Below are 16,076 nucleotides of genomic sequence, written 5' to 3'. Positions count from 1 at the left end.
CCTGGGTGTAGAACTTGTTCTTGCTCCTGGAGTAAGTAGACTATAAAACATGTTGCTCTACCACGAACAGAATGTAGATTATGGGATTTTAAGTGCTTGCATTAGAGAAATTTGGACAAAATACAAGTGAAAAAGGTGGGATTGCTCTCTGTCATAAGGAGTTATGTGGCAATGTATTGTGTCCCCCAATATACTGTGTCTCCCAATAAAATTTATCTGAGGATTAGAGGAAAAAAACAGCCACTATAAGTAAACATAGAAGCCAAGCAATGGTAGCACATGCCTTTAATCCTATCACTTGGGAGGCAGGGATCTGTCTGGATCTCTGTGAGTTTGAGGCCACACTGGGGAATAGAGCCAAGTGTGGTGACACATGCATTTAATCCCAGCACTAACCATAGAGGTCTGGAGGTCTGTATAGACAGACAGGAAGTGACAGAGCTAGGCAGGAAGAGGAAGTGATGTAGGTGGGCTGTGAGAGCCAATGAGAGAACAGAACAGAAAGGAATATAGGTGTGGGTATACAGGAAGTAGCTCAATTGTGAAGCTGCAGAGTTGGTGAGGAGAGGTTGGCTTGTGGCTTTTCCTATTCCTCTGATCTCTCAGGTGTTAACCCCGATATCTGGCTCCATGGTTTTTATTTAATAAGACCATTTAGCAATTTGTCTACAGAGGTAAGTACTTTGCAATGCTTATTGGAAGAAAGAAATGCTGCTTCAAAGCTCTCCTGATACAGCCTACAGCTGAAACGTGTCCTAAACCATGGCACCAAGAGTTTGCTCCACAGCACAATGAGAGCCATTGAAAAGCTCCTGCTTTGGGAAAAGAATAGATGACATTTGGAATAGGCCTTGGAAATCATAATATGAAGGAGGAAAATGAGAGATCAGAAATGAGCTGTGATGCTGTGATTTGATACTTATAAAATTTTTTTTTTTGCCCCAAGGAACTCTATGAGTGCTTCACATAGTTAATTTATTGTTTTAATATCAGCAACAGTAACACAAGTCTAAAGTGAGGAAGGCACTCTAAATGCAAGAAAACTAGTTCAGAGGGAGTAAGTCACACAGCAGCCAGATTGCCACAAATAGTGTGCAGATGACCAGAGGCATAAGTTATTGGCCAAGCTGCCACATAAAGCTTAAGAGCTATGTACACTCAGAAGTGATTTTCTTTATTTGTTTGTTATCCACAAGCCCCCTGAAAAAGGGTTGGAAAGATGTGAAGAAATAAGCTTGTCCTCTCGCCAGACATAGTCTGCTGCTTTAGTTATTTTCTTAAAGAGGCCAGTGATTCAGAAGACGGTGACGCCCAGGGCCTAGAAAGATGGCTCAGTGGGCAGTAACTCTTACTGCACAAGCATGAGGACCTGAGTTCAGATCTTCAGGATTGATGTAAAAAGCAAGACATGGCCATGCATACCAGTATGCCCAGTGCTGTGTGTGTGTGTGTGGGGGGGGGTGAGACAAGAGGATTGACCACTGGGTCTTGATGGCCAGCCAGTCTATCTGAAATGATAAGCTCTGGATTCAGTGGCATAACCTGTTCTTTAGAGAATGAAGAACAGAGAAATAAAGTAGGATGGACACCCATGTGTCCACTGGCCTCTGTGCTTGTACACAGGTGTGCGACCTGGTCATACACATACACCATGGAGGGAGGGAGAGACCCAGAGAGAGGCAGAGACAAAGAGACAGACAGAGACAGAGATTGGTTAGCATATATAAGATCCAAAGAAAGACCTGAACGAGGTGATAGATATGCCTTATAGTCCTAGATACTTGGAATACTGAAGAAGGAGGATTGATAGAACCAGGAGTTGGAGGCTAGCTTGGGCAACAACATAGCAAAGCCCCAGCAAAGGTGGGGGGGGGGGGAGATAAGATTTAAAAGTCAAAGAGAGACAACTCCAACTAGTCATGGCATCAGTTAGCAGACTGAGAAAGGGATAGCTAGCAACTTCAAAACGATCATGAACCAGTCTTTTTCTCTCTAAGCCTCTCCAAGACCCAGTTGTTGAGAATACTAAATACTCTTGCATCCACAATGCATATCAATAAATAGCTAAGTATCAAAAGGCAGAAGAAAATGGCTGGGTGAAACAAAGACACAGATACTGGTAGTCATCCTTTTTTTTTTTTTTTTTTTAAATCTCCCTCCATGGTCAAGAGCAATGTCCTTGGCATCAGAACACTTGCCTCTTTCTGATGTTTTGTTTAGGGGAGCCACTTCTCTGCTGTAGAGCATTTTCTGTAGAGGCTGTCGAGTGGGCCAGGGAGAGCTTGGAGAGCCTCGCTGTTATTGCTGTCAGATTTACTCCTGGAGCTGGCAGTTCCCACCCACTGGGGTGCTCTTGTTACACAAGGAGGTTGTTCACCGCTGACAACCGCAGGAGCTCCAGGGGCGGAAGTCAAAGGGCAAATGCCTGGTTGACTGGTCATTCATTTACTCCACTGAGGGCCTCTTCCTGTCTCACAGATGTCTGTATCCAGACTTCAGAAACTGCTGGGCTTCATGTATGGATATGTATCTATGTATATATCTATACCTACATCTAGGTATGACATAAAAGCAGAAAGAAGGTAGGAAAGGAATCAGCAGGAGGGGCCAAATGTAAGATAAACAGGGGAGTGGGATACAAATATGGGTGAAGATACCATAATATACATTATGGCAGTGCCATAATGAAATACATTGTTAAAGAAATCTTTTTAGGGATTTAATTTTTTTTTTTCCAGACAGGGTTTCTCTGTGTAGTTTTGGTGCCTGTCCTGGATCTTGCTCTGTAGACCAGGCTGGCCTCAAACTCACAGAGATCCACCTGGCTCTGCCACCCGAGTATTGGGATTAAAGGCATGTGCCACCGCTACCTGGCAAAATTTATTTTAGGGATTGAGTTTGCTTCCTGGCACCGATTTAAAAAATGCTGTACGTGGTAGTCCCAGTGCTTGGGACATGATGACAAGCTAATCCCTGGGCTTTCTGACCAGCCAGCCTAGCCTAGCCTATTTGACAAGTTTCAAGTCAATGAGGAATCCTATTTTATGAAAGAGAGAGAGAGAGAGCTCACAAGAGAGAACCATGCAGTGGTGGTGCATGTCCTTAATCTCTGTGAGTTCCAGGCCAGCCCAGTTTACAGAGTGAGTTCCAGGACATCCAGGACTAACAGAGTGTAGGGTAGGGTGAGGGTGGGGGTGGGGTTGCCCAGGCTAGCCTTGAACTCATTCTGCAGCCCACAAGGACATTGAACTTGCAATCTTCTTGCCTCAAGCTTCCAAATAGATGGGAACATCAACTTATACCATCAAGTATGTCTCTGGGCAGGCTTTAATAAGAATAGGCACAGAGTCTTGGGAGTGTGGGGTAATAATGCACACAGTAACTGGTTGAGACTTTAGCAGACTTCATGGACCCAGGGTATGCACAGTCAGGGAACATACAGTACATTCCTTGCTCTGGGTGAGGCAGGCTTCACTGCTACATCTGAGAACCTGCCTCACTTTTAACTCAAACCCTCATGCTTTATCGATAGAAACATTGTCTTTCATTAGTTTAGTTTTAAATCAAATGGTATTGCTATTTGCACATTATAGTTCAGAGCTTTCAGAAGTCATGTGGAGCTCAGGGCTCATAAATAACAAAAAAATCTTCCAGTGCCTCAAGGAAGTAGTCACACTGTGGGACTTGGAAAAATAGAACCATCCATGCTAGAAAGATGACTCAAGAGATAAAGCAAAGTACTGGCCATGCAAGTATGAGGACCTGTATTTGACCCCTCAGAACCCAGGTAGATGCTGGGTAGGTGTGGATGCCTGCTTGTAAGTTTAATGCTCAGAGGCAGAGGCAAGGGATCCCCAGAACAAGCTGGTTACCTAGATGAGCTATATAGGTGAGCTCTGATTTCATCTGATAGACCCTGCCTCAGTGAATAAGGTAGAGGGAGACTAAGGTGCTGTGGATATTGCTCTATATAAATAAAACACTGATGGCAGTGACCAGACAGGAAGTATAGGTGGGACAAGGAGAGAGGAGAATTGGGGAAACAGGAAGAAGGAGGGAGAGACACTGCAGCCACTGCCAGGACAAGCAACATGTAAAGACGCCGGTAAGCCACCAGCCACGTGGCAAGGTATAGATTTATAAAAATGGGTTAATTTAAGATATAAGAACAGTTAACAAGAAGCCTGCCACGGCCATACAGTTTATAAATAATATAAGCGTCTGAGTGATTATTTTATACGTGGATTGTGGGACTGTGGGGCTTGGTGGAACCTGGAGAGAAGCCCTCCAGCTACACTAAGGAGGACTCTTGACATCAACCTCAGACCTCCACATGCACGCACACACATAAGCATACATGTCTACATACATTCAAACATGCGTACGTATACATAGAGGGGAAAAACAAAACAAAACAAGGGCTATAGAGATGGCTCAGGATTTAGGAGCACTGCTGATCTTCCAGAGGACCCATTTGATTCCCAGCACCCACATGGAGGCTCACAACAACTGTCTGTAACTCCAGCCCCAGGGGATCTGATGCTCTCTTTTGGTCTCTGTGGGCGCTTTGTGCACATGGTACACAGATGTACATGGCAGCAAAACACTCATATATTTAAAAAAAATCCTAGATTTGTGTCCTCTTCTTCATATTGTAGTAAAATGGAACAATTCCACCCTCCCTAGATCTGATCTATAACTGAAGTTAGGTGTAGTTCAACTTCAGCAGAGGTGAATATTCCAAACAGTCTTTGGGTAAAATGGGATGAACCTAGGCTCTTAGTAGCCATTGGTACTAGCATGGTCTCCAAAATTCTAAAGGGATAAACCTAACATGACACAAATATCAAACGAATTTCCAACATCTCAAATATCTAATGCTTTGTATCTAAAAAGAGAGACAGCAAGAGACAGAGAGATGTTTCAAACTTCAGAGACTGTGGGAAATGAAAGTGGTTCCACTCTGCTAATCAAACAGAACATCTTTTCTGTAAAGGTCTGCTGGAGCTGGTTTGCAACAGCAAACACTGGCATTCCTTCACCAAACAAAGCAGCAGAGGTAAACACCAGAACAACCTGGTCAAGGTCCCATGAGGGGGGACTCAGCACACCTCTCCATGACCAAGCAGCCCTCTCACATCTGAAGGACAGCCCCTGCAACAAGATCCACCACAAACCAGAAGCTCGTTTGTTACTGCTTTGTCTGTTCACTGTCTAGACTGCAGGGAGCTTATGAAATAAACTGGGAATAATGACTTCAAATGAAGGTCCATGGGAAGGAGCTGGCCCAAGACTACCCACCCTGCAGAGGGTTTTCATTAGGAGAGGGCCGTGAAGGGGGAGGGTTGGCCTTCGGGTCCAGAAAGGAGCTGCATGAGGAGAGACCACCATCGTAGCATGGCAGAGGGTCCTGAAGGGAGAGGCACGCCCCATGGTTGCTGAAATATAGAAGAGCTATGACATTCATGGCCATAGACAAGCACAATGGAACCTTAAGAGTAGAGAGAGAAGCTTTCCTGCGGAGCTGAAGAACAAAGGGAGGTTCTGACTCTTTCTTTTTCAGGGCTGGCAGGCAAGCTTCATACCAGCCTGGCCTGGCCTAAAAGCTGATGGGGAAGGAGGCTGGCGCTAGACTGGACCTGTACACTCACGCTGTAGCTGTTAAGAAGAGGGACTGCGGAGCCACACGACAGCATGCCCTCCTATCCCTTCTCTGCTCCAGAGACAGAGTTGCAGGGGATGTGGCCTGATGTCTGGGGGAGAGAGAAGGCACCTGGAGAGCGGGTTCTCACGCTGGGCAGCATCATTGCAGCCAAGCGTGTCTGGGGTTTCCTCAGAATGCTCAGTTTCTATGGCCTCAGCTCCTTTGCTATGTGTGATTTCAGATAGGTCACTTCACTTTCCTGAGCCTCAGTTTCCTTATCTAGAAATTGGGAATAACAAAATATTTCCTGAAGGATTGCTTCAAGGATTAGGAATAACTTATGTGAAGCAAAGCACCTCGCACATACAATATTAAATATAAATAATCCCTATAACCCATAGGCTTCTGGTCTCAGAACACTGAGGTAATGCAGGGTCTCTAGTTAGATCACCCATAGTCATTACTGTAAATTGTTGGTGTTTACAAAAGGACCAATACTTATTATGAAATATCATGTTTATATATACCTTAAGGAGTAGTGTGCTACTTGAGACAATTAATGCACAGAAAATGCTTGGAACCCTACTAGGCATGTGATACACTGTCAACAAATGTTAGCTATTATTGCTGCTGTTGTTATGCAAATACTTGACCCTCCTACCCTGTCATTAAAGAGTTTGTGAACAGGTTTGATTTGTCACAACAAGTGGGAAAACAGCAGTGGGAGGTGGGGCAAGGCCAGGAGCCAGAATCTAGAATTGTTCTTTGTCTAGAAATGGGGAGGGGTGTGTGTGTGCCTCGTTCACACCTGGTGCCAGGTTCTTTCTTTGCCCAGTGGTCTCAGTCACAGCTGATATGCACAGCACATAGAAATGTCTACATGCTAGATGAGAGCATGTGTGGGGACCAGTTAACATTTAAACTTAAAATATATACGAATTCGCTTTAGAGATTCCCAGTACACAGGAGAAAAGAAAAATTCTTTTATTAAGAATGAATCACCAAGTGGGGAGTGTTGGCTTATGCCTATAATCCCAGCTCTCAAGGAAGACTGCATGTTCAAGGTCATCCTAGGTGATGTATACAGCAAGTCAGCTTGGGGTACATAGCAAGACCCTGGGGTGGTGGTTGGGATTCCAATACATTACCAGTTAGAAAGAGGCTTGTTCAGACTGATTTTCCTGACTTAGGTGAATTAACATTCACCTCTAAAATCCTATTAGCTCAAATGCTCCGAAGGCAAAAATAATTCTATCTTATTTCCTCATATCTTTCAAGTGCTCAGAACAATGCATGGCACAGCTGGGATTTAATCTTTATTAGCTGGCTACTACTGTTGTTTTTACGCACATATCTGACTCTTCTACTAAATTCTCAAGAGGTATACTAGTATTTCACATACTTTTTCCCAGCCACTGAAGCACAGGCTTTGGGGGTAGACTTCCACATAGACGTGAAGAAATGAAATAAATATTGTTTTCTCAGATACAGTCAAGTTTGGATGAGCACACAGCATAGCTGTTGGAGAGGGTGTGATAAAATCAAGGCACTGCGGTGAAGCACAAGACAGAAAATGAACAGGAGCTCAGACGGTGTGGCCTGCAATTAGGAGACTCAGACCCATCATTTAATTTTCAGAAGTCTCTCTCTTTTGGGGTGTGGTTTTGAGACATGGTTTCTCTGTGTAGCTCTGGCTGTCCTAGGAATCACTTTGTAGACCAGGCTGGCCTCGAACTCACAGAGCTCCGCCTGCTTCTGCCTCCAGAGTGCTGGGATTAAAGGCGTGCACCACCACTGCCTGCCTAAGAGTCACTATCAAATTTATAAAATGTGAAAAATTTTGAGATGCGAGTCTCAGCATATATCCCAAGCTAGGCTTGAACTCAAGAATATCCTGTCTCAGTCTCCTAAGTATAAGGATGACAGGAATATACCATCATACCCAGCTCTGAAATGAGATTATTGAAGAATAGACCTGAGATACATGAAAGTAGCCTATTGCAGCCAGGCATGTAGTAGAGAGAAATGTCTAATGAAATTATGTTCATGGATTAATGGTTTGGAATTTGAGTAGCATTGGATTTCTTTCTTTCTTCTCCTTTCTTTCTTTCTTTCTTTCTTTCTTTCTTTCTTTCTTTCTTTCTTTCTTTCTTTCTTTCTTTCTTTCTTTCTTTCTTTCTTTCTTTTTCAAGACAGAGTTTCTCCATGTAGCCTTGGCTGTCCTGGAACTCACTCTGTAGACCAGGCTGGACTCGAACTCATAGAGATCTGCCTGCCTCTGCCTCCCAAGTGCTGGGATTAGAAGCATGAATCACCACTATTCTACGATTTCTTAAAGTCTTGTATGACTAGAAAATACAGTTGCTCAAGAGATACTGTTAAATTTAAACATCAAAAGTCCATGTAAGGAACATTTCTCTAGGACTTAGGAGTAGCTTCCACTTCTTCAAAACTCCTGACTGACCAGAAACCTAATCTAAACTGGTTTTCTGGCACAGAAGAGTGTGAATCACATGTCTCAATCACATCTGGTGCCTTTTCCCATGACAGGCAGGACCTCAGAACAGTGATCTCTCCCTTCCATATCTTCAGGCTGCATCTAATAGCACTGAATGTGTTTTAAAATGACTTTAATTCTTCGAAGTATTATGATCATCTTTAAGCTAATATTTTACAGGATATTTATATGTGGACATGTGTGTGTGCGTGTGTGTGTGTGTGTGTGTGTGTGTGTGTGTGTGTGAATACTTGTCTATCTATCTAGCTACTGCTATGTTGCCAAGGAATATATATATGCACATATGTGTATATACACACAAACACATAAATATATGAATATTTGTCTATTCATCTAGCTACTGATAGGTCAATATTACTCTCATGTATCCCAGGCTAAACTCAAATTTGCTATGTATCCAAGAATGACCTTAAACTCATCTTCCTGTTTCCATCTCCTGAGTACTTGTATTACAAGCATGTTCCACCCCAACCAGTGCTTCATGCATGCCACGCAATCACTCATAAACTAGCTGAGCTACATCTCCAGCTCAGTTCTTAATAATTTTGTGTTATGATATTTAACTAGTGGACCAAGTAGAATAGTGTTGTTTGTTGTTTTTGCTCTTTTTTTGGGGGGGGGGGCCTGCCACCCAGCTCCCAGATAAATCACACACTGAGGCTTATTCTTAATTATAAGTGCCCGGCCTTAGCTTGGCTTATTTCCAGTCAGCTTTCTTTAATTTAAATTATCACATTTATCTTTTGTCTCTGGGCTTTTATCTTTTTTTTATTCCTGTATTCCTTTCTTTATTTCTTACTCCGTGGCTTGCTGTGTAGCTGGGTGGCTGACTCCTCCTCCTCCTGTGGCTACTAGATCTCTCGTCTCCCAGATTTCTATTCTTTCTGCCTGCCAGCCCCACCTATCCTTTCTCCTGCCTCCCTATTGACCATTCAATTCTTTATTAGACCATCAGGTGTTTTAGACAGGCACGGTAACACAGCTTCAGAAAACTAAACAAATGCAACATAAACAAAAGTAACAAAACTTTAAATGATATTCTCCAACAGCGTTAAGACCTAATATTTGGTATTTATATAAGTAGAGATAATTCTTTGGAAATCTAAAACAAGGGGGGGGGAATCTGCTTCAATTTTATACATACCTCTTTCTACAAAGAAATTTATTTTTATTTTATGCATATAAGTGTTTTGTCTGCATGTATGTATGTGTACCACATGCATGCCTGGTGCTATTGGAGGCCAGAGATGGTATTAGGCTCCCCTGGAACTGGAGTTACAGATGGCTGTAAGCTGGCATGTGGATGCTAGGACTAAACCTGGGCCCTTTGGGAGAGCAGCCTGTGCTTTTAACTGCCAAACCATCTCTCCAGTCACTCAATCTCTCCTCTATATAGGTAATATTAACCTATCAGTAGCTAGATGGATAGACAAATATTCATATATATGTAATATATACATCCACAAATATTTACATATATGCAGGTAGATTTCAGCATTCATCTATATTTTTAGCAATCAAAAAATTGTAGATACTAGAGTATTCCCAGAGACATGCTACTTTGCCAGGATTATTTGGCTTTAGGTGAAATCAGACTTCATCATTGCTGTGCTCCACCCTTGCCATATTCCTCAAGTAGTACTTGTCATTCTTGTCCCATCTTCTCTAGCCTATTGTGACAGGACCAATGACGATATTAGTGTAGCTTGGTTTTCTTCTTGTCAAAACTTACATTATACTACCAGCAGGTCAGAGGATACTATCTGATTCATAATGAGCTGTATTTTAACTGCTTTAATTATTTCCCAATACTTTTTTTTTATTTCCCAATACTTTCAAAGCTCACATTTGTTTTGTTTAAAGGAAGACAAATGCAAAGATAAGCCCCCTTTATTTGGATTATAATACTCAAAGCATTTAGTCTTATGTTACTAAAAATTTTTTTCTTGTGGAAGATAAATACTTCCTCCTAAAGTCCCAACAATGAACCAACGTGTGATTCCACTGAAGTTTGCTTAGAGAAACCAGTGAGTTTATTGGGCTTATGTACAAGGCATAGGTGAAGGGTTACTTTCAGGAATGTGGTGACCTCCCAAAAGGCCCTACTGGAAATTTGTACCCAGCAGAAATGATGGCCTTCCCATAGGCCCATAAATGGAGCCCTCTCCACAGGCCTGGTCCTTCCCCATCTATATACTCTAGCCCCTTCCTGAGGCCATATGCAATTAGAGCAGATTGCATACAACTAATTGGAAGGAGGAGCTGGATGTGAAGGGAAGGATACCTTGGAACTGGATTTATTTTTAAGCTGCTGTGTGGCTGCTGGGAACTGAACCTGAGTCTCCTGCAAGAACAATACATGCTCTTAATGGCTGAGCTATCTCTTCAGCCTCCAGACTAATTTCTTTATTATTATTGTCAAAGTAATGGGTTTCATTATGATATTTCCATGTGCACATGTCCTTATACTTTGTTCTCACTTGCTGTCTTCTTCCACTGCTCTCCTTCTCCAGACTCAAAGCCTTTTCTGGTTGGTCCCTTTCACCTAGTTATTCACACTTGCTTTCTTATTACACAGATTCCATTAGCCTTTCTATTTCCCCCTCCCTGAAGATCTCTTCCTTTCTTCTCATGAGTCCCTTTCTGGTTTTATGATCTATATACATGTACTCATACATCTATATAAACATATATGTGTATAAAATTTGAAATCTAGGTTCTATATATAAAAGAGAATGGGAGGTATTTGTCTTTATGAGTCTGGCTTACTTTGCTCAACATGATTTCTAGTTGCATCCTTTTCCCTGCAAATGTCATGATCTCACTTTTCCTTGTGGCTGCATAGAGAATTCCACTGTCTATATACACATTCTTTTTTAAAGCCACTCATCAGGTGATGGACATCTAGGCTGTTTTCATTCCCTGCCTACCATGAACAGCACAGCAATAAACATGGATACAAGTGTCTCTGTGACATCTTGATTTAGAGGTTTTCAGATACAGACTGGAGAGCAGTTGGTACGGCTGGGTCATATGGTAGTTCTATTTTTAGTGTTTTGAGAAACATCCATATTGAATTCTGTAGTGTCTAACCTAATCTACATGCCCACCAGCAGTGGTAAATGTTCTTTTTCCATGTCCTCACCAACATGTTTTTTGATGATACACATTCTGCCTGGGGTGAGATGGAATCTTAAAGCAGTTTAAATTTGCACTTCCCTGATGGCTAAGGATGCTTTTCAAGTATTGGTCAGTTTTATTCCTTCTTTTGAGAACTGTTTGTTCAGTTCATTGGTCCATTTTTGACTGAATAATTTGGTTTAAGCTTTGTGTTTAAATTTGCTGTTCCTTATATATCCTAGACATTATCCTTTGCTTGATGTGTAATTGGAAAAGAAGTCTTTCCTGTTCTGGAGGCTGACTCATTACTCCGGTAATTGTTTCCTTTATGGTGAAAAAGCTTTTTAATTTTATGTAATCTCATTTGTCAATCCTTAGAGTTATTTCCTCTGCTTTTGGAATCCTGTTCAGGACTAATCCTTGCCTTTGCTTACATGTTGAAGTATTTTTCCTGTTTACTCTAGCAGTTTCAAAGTTTCAGGTCTTGCATTCAGGTATTTAATCTGTTTTGAATTGATTTTTGTGCACGGTGAGAAATACGAATCTATTTTCATTATTTTATATGTAGAAATCTAGTTTTTCCAGCACTATTTGTTTAATGTTTACACCTACCCTGAGCCTAGATCTGCTTGTTCTAGAACAGAAGTTCTCAACCTTCCTAATGCTGTGACCCTTTAATACAGTTCCTCATATTGTGGTAACCCCCAACCAAAAAGTTATTTTGATGTTATTTCATAACTATAATTTTGCTAACATTATGAATCATAATGCAAATATTTGTGTTTTCCATGGGTCTTAGATAACCCATGAAAAGGTCATTTTATCCCCAAAGGGGTTGCGACCCACAGGTTGAGAACAGCTGGTCTCGAAAAAGCAAAATATCTTTAAACAAACTCAGTTCAAAATATCTTTAAACAAACTCAGTTCTGATCACCCAAATCATTTGATAACTATTAAGGAATAGAAAAAATGAGCTGATCAAATCCTCAGAACTGCTCCTTGTCTCCCACAGAACTGTGCTGTACTCAAGGTGTGTCCTTGGCAACAAGGAATGGCTGTCTCCTTTGGGGAAATGCTCACTCAGAGAGTATTTGTAAGGGTTCTAGAGCCCCACTCGTCCATAGAATTGCCCAGTTGAATATGATAAACTGTCAACCCCCTGTCGGAAGAAGCTCCAGGAACAAAAACTGCCATTGATTAAGTAAAATAAAAACGATGTGTGTCGTCATCTCCAATGCTACGCTCAGTTTTCCCTAGACCTTTCACGCCTCAGTGGGCATGCCTCTCTCAGCCTGGTTTGTTGGTAGGTGCCTTTGTTGGTAGCTGCCTGGGAGTCTGAACAGGATGGAAGAGGTGGGAATGAAGCTCTGGAGTCTGACAGTCTGGCTTGGGCAGGAGACATGAAGACTCTGGGCCTAGAATTCTTCATCTGCAAGCCAGAGAAAAGACTATGTCCCCACTCGGGTTACTGACCTCTCCTCACAATAACTGTGAGAACAAAGAGAAGCAACATCGGGGCATCACTGCTTACCAGGTATTCAATGAGTGGAACCTGGTCCTTCTGATACAGTACGAGACAAACAATGTTTGGGACTAGGGAGATGCCTCAGTGGGCAAGAAGAGCAGCAGCTGCAAAAGCGTGTCGACCTGAGCTCAAAACCCAGCATGCATGGAAAAAAGTCATGCTTGTAACCCCAGGGATGCAGGGGTGGTGAAGAGAAGAGGGTCACTGGAGCTTGCTGGTTGACGGACTAGCTCCAGGTTCAGGGACATCCTAACTCAGATGAATAATGTGGAGACTAATAGAGCCAGATACCCAACATTCTCCTCTGGCCTCTGGGCATGCACACACATGCCTCCCTACATGTGCAAATAACACACACACACACACAGAGAGAGAGAGAGAGAGAGAGAGAGAGAGAGAGAGAGAGAGAGAGAGAGAGAGAGAGAGAGAAGTAAACAAATATATAAGTGGTTATCTTATCATCTCCTTCACAGACACCATGCACTTTAACCATTAACTACAAAATACAGATTAAAAAATTAAAAAACACATCTCAGTGTTACATAGTTCTCCAGTGGCCCCAATCTGCTTTCCAAACATCCCTAGTCTATAACTTCGTATTAACTGGACAACCCATCTCCTCTCACTTGATATGCCCCCTTTCCTGTTTGAACTCCAACTATGTTTCAAGGTATGGACTGAATCCTGCCTCTTCAGTGAAGCCTTCCTGACTCCAGAGAGTGCTCCCCACTCGTGAGTTTAACAGAGCACCTGGACCAGCCTTTCTCAGTTTTCTCCTGCATGAGACTACACTCACACGTTCCACACACAACCATGGGTACCCAGACAAGATGTGACAACTAAATTAACTGGGTGCGGTTGTAGTAACTCTTTCCCACTTCTAGTCATGAAGATAAATCATTGAGTGGCATCACAGGGAGTCTTCAAAAGGGAAAAATAACTCTGATGAAACTGAGGACTTTACAACTAGTAACAAATCTCACAATGATGTCACAACTTGGAGCTAGAGAACCTCTGGTTTATGTTTCTAGTCTGGTCTGTAGTACACAGGCATTTCTCATGGGATCCTGTCAAAACAGCCCTAAAGCTAATCTTGCAGTTCCATGTTTTTTGTTGTGGCCTAAAAAATGTCCTCATAATCAGTGTAGTACAAATTAGCTAGGTTTTAGGAGAGCTCACATGAACATTCTGCTAGTGATGTAACTGCACTAAAGTACACGAGCACCTTCGTATACTACATACGAAGTAGTATGGCAGAACTTAAGGACCTTTACATTACTGGACAGACGCTGTGAAGAGAACAAAGTTGTGTGTGTCTGTCCATGTGTGTATGTGTGAATGAAAAATTCAGGAAGAGAAGATAGACTTCATGGAGGGAATGTGGGAGTCTCTGATGGGGAGAAAATCAGGACAGACAGAAGGAAAAGGGGCACCAGTAGAGGAATGATTGTACAAAAACAAAGGGCACTAACTTCGACTGCTTGCTGTTCAATTCTTGTATAGCCAGTTAAAACTGAAATTCCCAGAACTAAATGAGATGTTCCATACTAAGTACTAAATACATGTGATATATTTCTGCACATTCCAGCTGCAATGCATATCAACTAATTGGTAGCTCATCATTATCATTATTAAACCCTGGAAATGCATTTCATATTTATGTGTTTATTTACAGACATGATTTTTAGTTCAAGTTACTCTGGAACTCATGGTCTCTTGCCTCAACTACCCAAGTGCTGGGGTCACAGGTGCATGCCGAATTTAAAGAAGACAAATATTGTTTTTATGTGTGTAGCTAATGTTTTCATTTTGTGATTATTATTCAAGAAATTTTTAATGCATGATTCACTTTATTTTGGACTTAGTTTATTTGCTCATTAAATGATGGAAGACGGTACTTGAGCAGTCATGATAAACAGTATAAAGTATTTGAGTAAAGAGGATCCCTAACATTTCGACATGTTGTGTATTAGTTTCCTAGGGCTTGTGTAATGAAGCCTCCTCTTTATGGGAAACTGAAACTGTTAACACATTACCCTCTTCTCTTACAGACTTTCACAATCAATATTTAAACTGGTGACAATGATATTACATCTTCCGAGTAATTTCTTATTTCCTATTTTTATCCTGAGGAGTAGACAGCACAGCTAGCTGCTTAACCAGTTTTCATAAATATCAAGATGAAACTTGTCTTTGAGGTATGGCACAGACTGCTGATCTTAAGAAATTTTGCCTGCAGATACTTGGAATCACTTGTGAACTGATCATTCAAACATAAATAGACAAATTCCAAACTCTTATTGTCATGTGTCTCTAAAAATGTTTAAAATGTTAGAAAGAAAAGAAGTTGAAAGATTTTTATTACACCCAAAACATCCTTTGAGGAGTTGCAAAATGGAAAGAATGTTTTTAACATTGTTAATACAGTAGGGTGAATGGTCACATATCAGTGCTATAATTAACACATGGAAACATGTCTTATCAACAGCTGCTGATGTTATCGAGGGCAGAAGTTCACCTGCTCCGTGGCAAGTATGTCACCTGTGTGTCACACACGAAGGATAGAAACAACATTCTCACAAAACAGCCAACAATGCCTGTACACACAGTGCTGTAGTGAAACACCCAGGAAGTGGGATTGCTTACACACATACCCCATGTGCAACTTGTCACGCACTGGAAGCTGCACTCAAAAAGGCAATAACTTAAAAGAGGTCAAGAACAAAGTCACTCATGGGAGGTACCAAGATAGAAAACAGTTTTGGAGTCCAGTGGTTCTGAATTCAATCTCCAGTTGTGTGCCTTACTAGCTGTGGGAGAGTGAGCAAGTCACACAGTCTCTCCAAAACCAGTGTGTGTGTGTGTGTGTGTGTGTGTGTGTGTGTGTGTGTGTGTGTGTGTTTAATGGGGAGGAGTGCATGAGCAAGACACATAGTCATTCCAAAACCAGTGTGGCTTTTGTTTATGTGTATGTGTTTAATAGGAAAATGTGTGAACAAGTTACACAGTCTCTCCAAAACCAGTATGGCTGCGTGTGTGTTTAATAGGGAGGAGTGTGTTTGGCTATGTAGCCCAGCCTGGCATGGCAGTCATGATTCTCCTACCTCAGGTTCACAAGCACTTGGCATTCCAGGCATGAACCCCCATGCTCATATTACAACCAGCATTCTGATCTGTGTCCACCTTACTGACAGAATCAAAATAGTTACCTGGCATGTGGCAGTTATTTTCTGCATTGTAATTATTAAAGCTCAATGAGATTTTTTTTT

At 41.8% G+C, this 16,076-nt stretch overlaps 1 long non-coding RNA gene across 1 annotated transcript; it reads left to right on the top strand.

Moving 5' to 3' along the window:
* Positions 1–2,423: 2,423 nt before the first annotated feature.
* Positions 2,424–15,553, top strand: LOC121829777 (uncharacterized). The gene is made up of 3 exons (XR_006072845.2): positions 2,424–2,558; positions 11,525–11,595; positions 12,295–15,553. It is a non-coding gene; the product is annotated as an uncharacterized LOC121829777 (long non-coding RNA).
* Positions 15,554–16,076: the final 523 nt, after the last annotated feature.

Source organism: Peromyscus maniculatus, chromosome 5, assembly GCF_049852395.1.
Source record: "Peromyscus maniculatus bairdii isolate BWxNUB_F1_BW_parent chromosome 5, HU_Pman_BW_mat_3.1, whole genome shotgun sequence".
NCBI classification, from domain to species: Eukaryota; Metazoa; Chordata; class Mammalia; order Rodentia; family Cricetidae; genus Peromyscus; species Peromyscus maniculatus.
Note: the sequence above shows the minus strand (reverse complement) of the source record. Positions and strands in the feature narration are given on the sequence as shown.